The sequence below is a fragment of the Sciurus carolinensis genome, unplaced genomic scaffold, assembly GCF_902686445.1.
Source record: "Sciurus carolinensis unplaced genomic scaffold, mSciCar1.2, whole genome shotgun sequence".
In the NCBI taxonomy this organism is placed as follows: Eukaryota; Metazoa; Chordata; class Mammalia; order Rodentia; family Sciuridae; genus Sciurus; species Sciurus carolinensis.
In genome coordinates this window covers 7,211-16,714 of record NW_025920555.1, presented here as the reverse complement: position 1 = coordinate 16,714, position 9,504 = coordinate 7,211, and the positions used below count along the sequence as shown (strand labels likewise).

At 43.1% G+C, this 9,504-nt stretch overlaps 1 pseudogene; it reads left to right on the top strand.

Moving 5' to 3' along the window:
- The first annotated feature begins 305 nt into the window (after positions 1-305).
- On the top strand, positions 306-2,896 carry LOC124975840 (microtubule-associated protein 10-like; annotated as a pseudogene).
- Positions 2,897-9,504: the final 6,608 nt, after the last annotated feature.

Here is a 9,504-nt window from a genome sequence, read left to right as displayed (position 1 = left end):
TGCACTCCTGGAGGGTGAGGGATGCTGGCCGAAGAGACCTCACAGGATCCTGGAGTTCGGGTTCTGGCTGAACACACCTCGCAGGTCACTGGTCGGACTTCAGGGTGGGCATGAGGTCTGACCCGAGTGGCTGTCCCACATCGACCGGGATGCCAGCTGCAGCGGCGCAGGCGGCGTGGGCAGCGGGGCGGTGAGATCGGGCAGAAGGGGCTCCCTAAGGCGGCTGTCCGCACGTGGCCGCGTCGTCGGTCCCGGGGTCACGGAGGGCCCTGCTCACTTCAGCGTCTGGCCCGACCCCGGGTTACATGGGACCTGCCGTTAAAACCCTGCTCTTCCCCGGGCCTCGGCGTCCACCCAGCGACCAGGAACCCACGCTCCAGGACCTGGCAGCTGGCAGACCCAGTCTCGAGAGACTTCCGGTCGCCTCCTCGGGTCTCGCGAGAGCGTGCACCTGCCACTTCTGGCGGCTGCGCTGCCTGGCAACCGGATGGCGGTTGAGCTGTTCTTCTCGCTGGAGCTTCTGGTGGACTAGGTGCGCCTGGCAGCCGCGCCGCCGCCGGCCCCGCCGTTGCCTTCCGGCTGCTGGACTTCCCACCACTTCTGGTTCATGCGCCCACCAGGCCCACCGTGCTGCCCGGCGGCGCCTGGGCTTCGGGCTCGGCAACGCCTGCGTGTTCCGCCTGCGTCCAGCCGCCCTGAGCCGCCTGCGGCTGCGCGCCGCGCTGCTGCTCTGCTCGGCCGCGTCCAAGCCGCCCCGCGCCGCGCCTGCTGGGCGCCTGCGACGTCCGGCTACCAGCTGCCCGCGGCCCCGCACCCGGGGCACCTTCGCCTGCTGGACCCGACGGGCCGGCGCATTGGTGACCTGGCGCTGTTCTGCCGCCTGTCGGAGCTGGACGGAGCGCCCGTGACCCCGCCGGCTCGCCCCGCCCCCTCGGCCCCCGGACCGCGGCCCCCGGGACCCGCGGACCGGAACCCGGACCTCGGCCCCCAGGACGCGGCCCCGGCCGCCCTGGACCCCGCCGTGGTGCGGGAAGGAGCCCCCAGCTCTGCCCGTGCGGGCTCCGCGGAGAACAGCAAACCTGGCCCTGCGGAGGCTGCAGTGTCGCACCATCAGCACCTGCAGCGAGGAAGACGCCGGGCTGGACCTGGAAACCAACACCTTTTGCCCTCCTCCTCTGTATTACACTCACTTACCCAAGAAAGGACGCTTCCTGCAAGCGTCAAAATCACCATTGAGCCCTAAAGGGACGGACCTGAGAAGCTGGGTGATGCCTTGCGGGAACACATCTGAGCCCTCCAAAAGGTACAGATTCTGCAACACAGGAGACTCCTGCGGTGCTTGAGTTCACCAGGGAGTCAGGATGTAGGAGCCCTTAACGAATCTACATGTCGCCCTCAAACTGAGCAAAATACAGTCAATACAATAAGGCAGCTTCCTTTGCTGAATGCTTTGTTAATTGAGCTGTCCTTGTTATACAGCCAACGCATGGCGAGTCCAACTCATGTGCATCCCCACTTAGCCTGGTTGTATAGAACCGAGGATAAGAAGGTACCAGAATCTTGTGCCAAATCCATATGTCAGTCTGAATCTAAGAAGGATAAGTTTTCAGTGGGGAACCATGAAAAGTTAGTGAGCCTTCAGTGTAGAAAGAACCAAGTTGAAAACCTTAAGAAAGGTAAATATTTTGAGAACAGTGGCAACTGTCAAAAAAGGGTGACTAGGGGGCGTCTACTTTATGGCCTAACAAATACACTCAGACTCCTTTTAAAGCAGACAAATCCTGACATATTAGTAGTACATGAGAAGAGAATAGTACAGAAAAATGCAAGCACAGACGTTTGGTATAAGTACAAAATTCAGAATCCCATCCTCTAAAGTATTCAGCTTTGCAGAACAAAGAAGCCACATCAGCTGCCTAGAGATAAGTATTTAGTTTCAGGTGCATCTTCTTCTGAAAATAGTGATACCTCAAGGCAAATTAGTGAAATCTTTGATGAGCCCAGCACAACTAAAGAAAAAGACAAAAGAAAAAAGATTGTGGTGAAAACAGAACCAGCAGTGGTTCATTGGGAAGAATTATGAGTCCTGCAAATCCCATTATTCCAAGAAGATTGACTCCTACAAATATTTTGTAAGGAAACTGGAAACCAGAGTCCAAAGTCCATGTGTTTTCCAACAGGATGCTGTTGCTGACAGAATTGTAAATAAAGAAATAGATGATTGGCAGGTCAGAACCACAGATTATGATGTTCCTGCTGAAATGAGTGAAAATAGTTGCCATGAAAGCATCTCAGAACTGAAGTATTCAGATGATTTCACCAGCCCTTGCTCTTCGGAAGACTTCTACACCACTGAGGAGACCAGCAAGAGCACTGTAAACTCATGATAGCAGTCCAGGGGCAGAAATTTCATGTAACAGTAGGTCTAGTGGAGCAAGACAACCCTCAAGGAAAAGTTGCAGTGAAAAGAGTTCTTAGCCACCCTTTTCGACTGGATCACCAGTACTCTCACAAAAGAGAAGGCATCTTTCAAAGACTGGGGATAAAATGGAGAAGGCATCTAGTAACTCCACCAGTAATTTATCTTCATCCCACGGACTGAGGAAAAAGAAAGCCAGATAGACCAAAATAGTAGGCATAACTCTTAAGGGTAAAAAAGAGATCAAGACTTCTCTATGAAAGTTAAAGCAGAAACTGGTTGCAAATGGTCAGAAAAAAGCCCATCGCCATGAACATCTCAAGTGAATTCTTACCTACCCTAATTTTGTCAGAACTGGAACTAAACGTTCTGGATGGCAGTATATCAGATCATTTTGAAGAAGAGGATGACATTGGTTCACTAAGAATACAAAGCAATACAAAGATATCTGTGAGTTAGTAATAAACAGTCTTCCGGGTATACGGTGTAAAAATGTGCTTTAAAATTTTTTTTGTGTACTGTTAAAATTTTTAATTACATTATTTTAGTGCATAAATTATGTGAATAGTTTTTATAAGAAAGTAAATGTCATTCCTTTATGCTTAACTGGGGTTGTGGCTCAGTGATAGAATACCCCTGGGTTCAACCCTAAGTGCTGAGGGTGAGGAGGAGCATCCATCTCATGCAGAGAATATATACTATCATAAATCTAGATGTAGTATTAAAAATGAGCAGAAATTGTTAGATGGTGGTTAGAAAAAAAACATGAGTTTATAGAAATTCAGAGCTAGAAAATACACATCATTTAGTTCAACTCCTTCATTTATAAATAAAGTACACAGTCCAGGAAAAAGGAGTTTTTAGTCTTTCTCCCTTACTTCAAGGTTCTTTCCATTAGAAAATACCATTTCATGTGTCGAATGGGAATGTAGTAAACCTAAATTGTGTATGTGGCAGACATTAACAGAAAGTTAGCTTATTTAGAGAGGTGGGAATGCATCCTCTGTTCCCGGGAGGGCATCCTGCCTGGACTAGGTCAGGCTGGCCTGTTGAGTGTGGGCTCCCTCCACTCACTCCTACCCACCTTGGTCAGTGTTCCACACCTGGAAAGTGGAGAAACAGTAGTACCTCTGGATTACCAGGATTGAGTGAGGTGTGTCGTAGGTGGGGTCAGCACATCCCTTGTCCCTGTCGGAAAAGCTGGCCCTCCTTTCTCCTCCAGATTCCTGGCTGATACACTTTGAAGCCAGTGAGACCTGAGGAGAGGGTCAGATAAGCAGTGTGTGGACCCCTGTCCATGCAGGCCTACGTTGAGACTGTAGAAGAGTTACAGCTGATTTCTTGTGCACAATGGAAAATACAAAGCCAGTAAGACAGCACAGCAAATCAAGAGAGAGGCTCTGGATTGAAGGAGAGGGCTTTCTGTGCGGCACATTCTGAAAGGCCCCAGTCCTGCAGGCTGTTAGCTGGCCATGATCGTCTAAGCTGATCGGGGCACATGGCATCGCCCACAGGCCTTCTGTTTTGTCCTGCAGCACACATAGAATTCAGCACCCCTTCTGGGTAGAGCTGGTGTGTGTCATACTTGGGCATAGTGCCTTGCGGGTGACTTGCTTCCTGTCTAGAATCTGGACATTATCTTTTAAAATTAATTTTACAGTCTGAACTAAAGTGCCTGCATTTTATACTACTGATAAATTTGGCTTCTAAATGTAGATGGAGGGACTCATAGCACCTCATTGCCAGAGCTAATGTAATTCTACCTACAGTGTTTTCAGTGCAGAATACAGAATTATTGAAAAACAACCATTCTTTAACTATTTCTGTTTATTCTGTCAGTTAAGGTTGTTTCTGTGGAGTTCATGAAGACCGCCTCTGGAATGTTTTCTACACTAGTTTCAGACTTCTGCAGTTGGGCTGCATCCTCACATGTTTTTTTTGGCTGGTGTTCTGAGCATGTGCATGTATAACAGTCTGGTGCACTTCACTGTTGGGGCACACATATAATGACACCCCTTTTCCCTCCAAAAGATGCTCTTGCTCACACTTCCACGTTGGCAGGAAGCCCGGCACCAGTTCTGAATTCCACTGCCACATGGCTGCCTGCTTAGTGCTTACTGGTGCCAGGTCAAGTGACCTGCCCATCAGTTGCCTTGCCTTTCAACTTCTGTGGCTTCCACTGCTGTGACCGTGCTGCTTTTGAAGACCTGTCACACCAGTCATGATTCCTACACAAGGCACTGGGGCACGTATGATTTGGGGTTTTACTTGGGAGCTTGCCTTCATGAGGGGGGTCCTGGAGATGTGTGGAATGAGGGTCCTACTGCAGGCTATGTTTTCCAAGTGTTCCTTGGGCTCTTTAAGGTTCATGCCCACCAGAGAACTATGAGCATCTGAAGACATCAGCCTCATTAGCATGTCTCATAGTTCTGAACACCTAATGGAAGGGGCTGTGGACTTGATCTTGCTCCCCTCTGAAGTCTTCCTAGGCCTAGGCCTGTATAATTTATCTTTATTTTATTTTCTTGGTCTCTATCCAATCATAGAAAGGATTTTAGATTCTCTTTTTTGGATCAGGAATTGAACCCATGGATACTTAACCACTGAGTCACATCTCCAACCCTTTTTAATCTTTTTTTTTTTTTTTTAATTTTGAGACAGATTCTAACTAAATTGCTTAGGGTCTAAGTTGCTGAGGCTGGCCTTAAACTTGTGATCCTCCTGCCTCAGCCTCCTAAGGCTCTGGGCTTACAGGCATGTGCCACTGTGACATGATTTCAGATTCAGGTTGATGAATATGATTCTTGTATTTACACAACCAAAAGTGACTTTTGTAGTTTGTAGGAAGAGTACAAGAATTTTTTCCTGAAGAGTTTTCTGTGGGTCTTCATGTTCATTCCCATGGGAGAAGAGCTGGCAGCACTAATCTAACATGAGTCAGTCAGTCTTACCTGCCCCAGGCGCCTCTGCAAGTGTGTATGTGGAGCATGTCTTACTTGTTTTCTTCCCCCAGTCACCACAAGGAGCCTACCACAGTACTTCCCAAAAATTATTTTCTCAGTTAATTTGTGCTACTGTAACAAAATGCCACAAACTGGGAAATATATAAGGAAGAGAAATTTGTTTCTCACTCACCTGGAGGCTGCTGGAGGTGCCAGCAGGCTCAGCATCTGTTAAGGACCTAATCCACTTCCAAGTTAGCACCGTAGTGCCCTTGTCCTCCTGTAACAGGCTGACAGATTTGACTCCATGGAAAAGTTATAGGCCAGGCTATATGGACAATGACTGAACAGACTCCATTTTGCTCTGAGATATCCATGTTATTTAGGATATGCTTCTCCCATGGGAACGCCCCCCTCTGTACCCATCAACAGTTTCTTAGCAATAAAAAATGATAATTCTTATATGATAAAAACTGTTCGTTGATTCCTAGTTTTTGTAAACAATGCTCCATGTTAACAGTGATGTCAACAGTGATTGTGTGGATTAGTAACCACTCTTTAGTTTGTACCTAGGTAAGGGTCATTTTAACTCACTTCCCCCTTTGCTGATGATTTCATGATGTTAGCTTGTAATTTTGAATCATAGTGTCAATGGTCACTTATAATTGATGTACTGATTTTTGGTATAAAAACCCCTGCAACCATATGGTCAGGGCTGTTCTCCCAGTTGCCATTTTTGGGGCATTGTGTGTGGCAATCAGCTAACTGGCTAATAAAGTCTCTCAAATTTGGATTTCTCAGTGGTGATGAGTCTGTAAGTTCAGCCCACAACACTTGAAGGACACAGTGAGAGCCTCGCTGCCTGGTGGGTAACCACTGCTCACCACTGACCTGAAAATTCTTACAGAGGGGAGAGGCCACAATGTTGCTGCTAGGGGAAGTCCTCTGAGAGACGTTCCTCAGCACCAGGCTGCATGGTCTGTGGAGCCCCGCCCCAGGACTGAACTAAATTCTCTGAGAGACCTGTTTCTATGCCCCTGGGGGACCAGTAAGTCTGTTTCTGGTGAATCTGTATCTGGAGACTCCGAGGAAGGCTGAACACAGCATTGCTTCCTGAGTGTGGGTGGTGGCAAGATATTGCCCAGGCCCTCAGGTCAGAGATCAGGAGTGGCCACTTGTGATTGTCTTTGGCATCTTACCTGTTCTGTGTTTGTTCATCTTTTTCTGTTTTTTTTGCTGCCCTTGAGTGTGGACATGTTTTGGTCTCCCTCATGTTTGTCATGTAGCCCTTCAACGCATATTGACCAATTTCCAGGAATTCCAGAGAAGGGCCAGTGACAACAGGACCTGGTATGACATCTATTCTCTCTCTAAATGCCATGCAAGAGAATGGCCAACTTTCACTGTCAGATGACCCCTTTAGGGCACCACCATATTGTCTTTGGGCTGCCTGGACATCCTGATCAAATGTCTTATATTCAATTTTTTTTAATTGGTTAAAAAGGTTTTTTTTTTCTTTTTCTTTTCCCTTCCCCACCCTCCCACCCTCTTTTCCCTCTATACAGTCCTTCCTTCCCCCATTCTTGCCCCCCTCCCTAACCCTAACTCTAACCCTAAAACTAACCCCTCCCACACCCCATTAAAAAGGTTTTTAACCAGGTTCACTAACACTTACATTGAAATGTAAACTGCTGCCAACAGGAATTCCCAACTATTGAAGTTGGTCCACCAAAATGCCAGGCTAACATTTTCATGGCTGCTATACAAGAGACCAGAAAAAGGAGTTTAGAACAAGACCCCAACCTGAGGGCTCTCCAAAGGAGACCAATGGAAGCAGCTCCCTTGCTGTCTTTCTGGGAAACTCCTTCAGGGAGGAATGGGGCACAACCTTTGTCTATGTTCTTTGAATTCTTTTCATCTCTGATGAGCTGAACCACATCAGGATGGTGGCCTTTAAAGACCTTTAAAATTCTATTTTTTAAGTTCCTCATATTGATCTGGTGCACCTAGGTTATTTTTGATCAGACCTATTCTATCCAACTATAAAGTCTTTCTAATGCTGTTTCATTCAGAGGCCTGTGTACAGGGTTAACAATCTAATGGATTTTAAAAAATAAGCCACAAGGCCTTTGTCCATCTGTTTATTTTATGTATATGTACACCAGTGTATTGTCACATCTACATATGTTTAGTACCAAACTTGACATATGAGCTCATAAATTAAAATTTAAAAAATGGATCCAAATGCTTTTGGTTCACATGATTTAAAAGGTTTTTAAATTGGGTGTACAAAAGTATGGCTTTCAAGTTACTAACACAGTTTTGTTTCTAGGTGGTCAAAAAATGATAAAAATGTTAATTTTATAAAATGTCTAATATCCACCATTTCTAGAGTTTTCTTAATGGGGAAGAAATGACTGATGCTGCCCAATACATTTCTCTGGTATCTGATATCTGGTTTAAAAAAAAAAAACTAAATTAGATTTGACTTACATGGGATTGATCATGGATATGTTTGTTAGAGACATCTGATTGATTTACAGAGTTAAAATGCTAACTGTTAAATATAACATCAAGTACTCTTAGCTCCTTAAATTCCATAGGTAACATACTTAAAATATTATTGGTGTTTTTTATAAATTATAAATTAAAAAGATGAAAATTACTTTGTCATCACTAAAAACAAGGTTACTAAAAGTCTCAACAGGTATAATTCTATATAAAGGGTCCAAAAGTTTCAACTACATTTTAAATAAATTTCTATAAATAACAAAGTATTTCATCTTGTTAGATGGAGTAATTTATCTAAATTTAGAAATTTGCAAGAGTTTTTCAGAGTATAATTTTTTTAAAAAAAGGGGATCAACAGATTAAATTAAAAGATTCTAGACATAAAAATATATTTAGTAAAAACATGTTTCTAGGTAAAAAAATGTATGTGATAAAGCTATAATACACCTAAGTAATAACAAGAGGGTCTAATTAATGATTTAAAAAAGTATAAATTAAAGGTAAATTTTAAAAGCTTTATGTGTACATATAAGTAACAAACAGTTAAAACTATTCAAGATTTTTCCTAAGGTCAAATGTTAATGCACTGATATAAATCAAAGTTTAGTCTATATGCTAAAATGACAAATAATTTTTAAAATATTAATTTATTCTTAACATTATGTCTGTTAAGTTTTATTCTCTAGAACAACTAGTCTTAAAATCAGGGGTTTATACAACTGGTTAAACAGCAACTGTTATTTTAGAGTATTGTATTATATTATGAAGTCTAAATTTTTTTTAAAGAACTAACGTTGGTTAATATAAAAACATCAATGTAATTATGATTCTATTACTCTTCTTTATATATTAAATGTGTATATCTTCCAGGAATACAAGTCGTAAAATGAAGGTTTGAAAGAACATGTTATCAAGCTGGTGTTCTCCAACCTAAAGTTGTAATGGAATTTTAAACTTATAAGAATAGCAAATTTTATTGGGGATATATCATTTAATGTTCTGTCACTAGACCTGAACCTTATGTTACCTTCTACATTGGGATAAATATGTAAATATGTTTCTAAAAGTTAATGAGAGACTAATTTATTTACAGGTTAATGTTGTGAAACATAAAAACATTTTGCCACGTTACTACACAAAAGAAAAATTAAAAACTCTCTCAGCTTTCTTTAATTCATGTTTTAGATGTAATATATTGTGTTACCTAACATTCATGTAGACTTAGGAAACAATATATATATATATATATATATATCTATTTGTAAAATGACATTTAAAAAGAAGACAAAGATCAATTTTAGAACTAGACCACTTACCTAAGAATTGTGAAGAGCCATGCCCTTACCTAAGATAAGGCTCTGCCTCCCACCTTACTACATGCTAGAGTGACTCCAAAATAAGCCAGAATTCAGTTCATTTAAAGTTATATTCAAAAGATTGGGTTTTTTTGTTGTTGTTGTTGTCAAAATTACTGTGATCTCAAACAGGGATATAATATGTACTTTAACTGCAACCTGTTAGTGCCTTAACAAAAATATATTAGGCCATCATCTATAGACAGGTAATAAATAAAAGGGGTAAAAATAACTATGAAATTATAAACATTAAAGTTAAAGCCTCTTACTTTAAGAC